The sequence below is a fragment of the Chaetura pelagica genome, unplaced genomic scaffold (genome assembly GCF_000747805.2).
Source record: "Chaetura pelagica isolate M959 unplaced genomic scaffold, ChaPel_1.0 scaffold107, whole genome shotgun sequence".
In the NCBI taxonomy this organism is placed as follows: Eukaryota; Metazoa; Chordata; class Aves; order Apodiformes; family Apodidae; genus Chaetura; species Chaetura pelagica.
This window is the reverse complement of record NW_009953979.1, coordinates 3489800-3493640: the sequence shown is the minus strand read 5'-3', so window position 1 is coordinate 3493640 and position 3841 is coordinate 3489800.

The window sequence follows — 3841 nt, the reverse complement described above, 5'->3', positions numbered from 1 at the left end:
CCTGATTTTGCCAAACATGGAAAATGGAAATGTATCACTTGTGACAGTGATGGACTGTGTTTATAGCTCCTTCCTCCAGACTGAAAATAGAGGCTGTTAGGAGACCTTTGTGGAAAAATATGAGAACAAGGTGAGCTTGTAGTGATTTTCACCAGGTGTGTTCCCCCTGCCTCTAGAAGATTCTAGGTGAATTTTATCTGAATTTCTTCACCCAAGAAACATGAGTTTTAAAGCCTCATGTGTTGCTTCTGCTTTCCAGTAGTTCTTGAGGGATGTTCCTCACTGCTTCTGTAAGACATAGTCCCACCTTGGAGATCTTACAGCTTAAATGAAATTATGTCATTTCATATCTTGATAATTTAAACTACCTAGCTAGATCAGTCAATATATTTTAATAGAACCTTAAAAACCAGCACCAAAAAACAGGCCACAGATGTGAATGGTGGGTAGAGTTTTCTAGCCCTGTGCTCTCCCTTCAGACTCACAGACTCCAGTAAATGCCTCCCACACCTCCATAGCAAGCATCTCCCCTGCCTGCTCCTGGGGGAGACTCCAACACCAGGTCCTTTGTCCAGCAGGTTTGAAGGTCCTTCTTTGTGCCTGTGTGAGTCTGAGCCTGCAAAACACCTCAGGGTGAGGCTGCATCCATCATACTCAGGAGAGGCAGGAGGTGGGATGGACTTTCCTGGTCCAGCTGGTGCTTATTTCAATTGAGGGACCACAATGTTCTCAGAGAACAGAGATCTCCATTTCCCCAAGCAGACTTGAGTGCCTGACATGGATATAGAATCATAGAACCATAGAATAGTGTGGGTAGGAAGGGACCTTTAAAGGCCATCTAGTCCAATCCCCCTGCAGTGAGCAGGGGAGCTCAGAGTCCTGTCCAACCTGACCTTGAGTGTTTCCAGGGATGAGGCATCTACTACATCTCTGGGCAACCTGGGTCAGTGTCTCACCACCCTCTCTGTAAACAATGTATTCTTTATGTCTAGTCTGAATTTCCTCTCTTCTAGTTTAAAACCATCACCCCTTGTCACACCACATCCATATGTTAAGGGCTGTGATTCTGAGGCACTGACTTTGCCCCTCCACTAGCTGCCTTCTCCTTGCCTTCTTATGCCACCATTTCTGAACCTCTGAACCCCAGTGAAGCCCCCTTATTAAGGAGCACACAGCAAACAAGTAGTGAAGACTTTAAAGCCTTTCTTGCAGGCATAGAGAAGGGCTGTCCTTCAGGTACACCACAGAAGGAGGCCAGGTGGCCTCTGCAGAGGCTTTGCAGAATTATTTTCCATCAATGAGGCCCTCGATTTTTAGAGTGTTTCCCTCCTTTATGTTTTACTCCATCACTAGATCCAAAATCTGATTCCCAGTTGCAGAGACCTGGTGAGCTCAAGGCATCCACGTGCAAATAGGGGACCAGGAAAGCAGCTGGTAGAGAAGGTATGTGGTCTGTGAGTGTGTGACCATTGATATGAGAGGGGGCTTGGCAGCAGGTGTGCAAATACAGCCCATCCCTGGGATCTGCTGGGAAACAGCTGAGCAGGGACCTGATGCCTTTATCTCTTGACCTCTGCTCCCTTGCCCTGTGGATCCAAACGATGTGGTCCCAAGTGTATCCCAGACAATCTTCATGGGTCCCACAACACAGGGAATTAGATCCCTGGAGAAATCCCTTGGATCCCTGCTTAAGAGCACTGTGGTGGGATGCTGCTTCCCCAGAAAACAGGACAGACCTCTGGATGCATCTGCACTCACAGCAGGTCCTTATGCCAGCACATCTGCAATAAGGGACTTTTTACAAGGTCAGGGAGCGATGGGATGAGGGGGAAGGTTTTCAAACCAAAAGAGGGGAGATTGAGATGAGATCTTAGGAAGAAATTCTTTACTGAGAGGGTGATGAGACACTGGCCCAGGTTGCCCAGAGCAGCTGTGGCTGCCCCATCCCTGGAAGTGTTCAAGGCCAGGTTGGATGGGGCTTGGAGCAACCTGGGCTGGTGGGAGGTTTCCCTGCCCATGGCAGGGGGGTTGGAACTAGATGGTCTTTAAGGTCCCTTCCAACCCAAACCATTCTGTGATTATGATTCCTGTGACCATCCAGTCTCACATCTGCCCTGCAGGATCTGCAAGAAGCACCTCCCAAAGCTACTGCTTGCAGGGGCTAAGCTGCCTTTATTGCAGGTCACACACCCTCTCAAACAACAGTGGATTTAGATGCCATAAACCTCATGGTCTAACACGCCCTGGGAGTCTCCCACCGCTCCTTACGTGTCACAAAATCATCCTTCATCCCTTGGGCTGAGGGGGTTTTGCTTGGCATCCTTTGCAAGCAGCACTCTGAGAAAATCAGCAGCCAAGGAAATCTCAGCAGCTCACGGCCCCCTCTTGCTCCCTCCCTGCTTCTCACACGTGTCGCTTCTGGGGCCGCCTGGCTTTATTTTTCTGGGAATGGAGGCAAAAATAGCTCGTGTGAAAATTATTTATTTTGCATTAATAGCTCAGAGTCAAAGCCTCAGCAGACACTTGGAATAAACAGGATCACTCAAAATACGGTTGTTTAATATCAGAGCTTTGCTCTGACCCCGGGGTTTCTAACCAAAGCCAGAAAAATTGTATATATAGAATCCTTTAATTTTTTTCCCCTGTTAATCCAGAGTACAACGTGCCTTGCTTGTAGCCAGAGGATTTTGACCAGGGATTAAACCAACGTTTCACTTATGTGGTCGCATGTGTCATTGTATAGGTGGTCAAGATGTAAAATAATCCTCCCTGTCTGACTAATAACCCTCTTTGCACTTCCACTCCAATTTGTATTCAAGCACTTCCTACTTCTCCTCAGCTGTTCCTCGCTTTTCATCATGTCCCCTCTCAAAAATTATTTTCTAAATGAGGGCAGTTGTCTGGTTAAAAAACTATTTTGGAACAATTTTCTGGACTTGTTTTCTTGAGAAAGAGAGATGGAAAAACAGCACTTTTGTTTTTTGTTTTTCCTTCCTCTTTGCTTTGTTTTCTTTTACTCCCTGTCTTGCATCGTTTTCCAGCCAGATAAAAGGAAGGAAAGAAGAAATAAAGCAACAAGTGTGTTCATATTTTTATCTATCTTCAGCGTGGATTTAATCTCTTCCTTTTTTTCCTACCAAATAACAGAAATATTCCCAGCTAAAAATCAGGGCACCTCAGCTATTTTAAACTACTGTGCAATGTTGAGTACATCCACTAATGAATACACCTCTTTAACTATGATCAGCCTTTCCTACTGATGCATTAATTAAGGCAAAAAGGGGAAGAATAATGTTTGCAGAGGTTAAAATAGACCTTGAGAAGCCCAGGTAAAAGTTCACAAGCTCCATTCTCCCGTGTCCTCAGCACCAATGCTGTGTTCAATCTTGGGCCCTCACTACCAGGACACTGAGGGGCTGAAGCATGTCCAGAGAAGGGCAACAAAGCTGGTGAAGAGTCTGGAGCATGAGTCTTGCGGCTGGGGAAACTGGGGTTGTTTGGTTTGGAGAAGAGAATCTGAGGGGAAACCTCCTCACTCTCTACAGCTACTTGAAAGGAGGTTGGAGCTTGGGGTTGGTCAGCTTCTTCTCCCAAGTAACTAGTGATAGAACAAGAGGAAAAGGCCTCAGGTTGTGCCAGGAGAGGATTAGATTGGATAGTAAGAACAATTTATTCCCTGAAAGGTTTGTGCTCAGGGCGGTGGTGGAGTCCCCATTCCTGGAGGGATTTAAAAGCTGTGTAGATGTGGTGCTGAGGGACATGGTTTAGTGGTGGCCTTGGTAGTGCTGGGTTAATGGTTGGACTTGATGCTCCTGGAGCAGCTTTATTAATGTTACCCAAA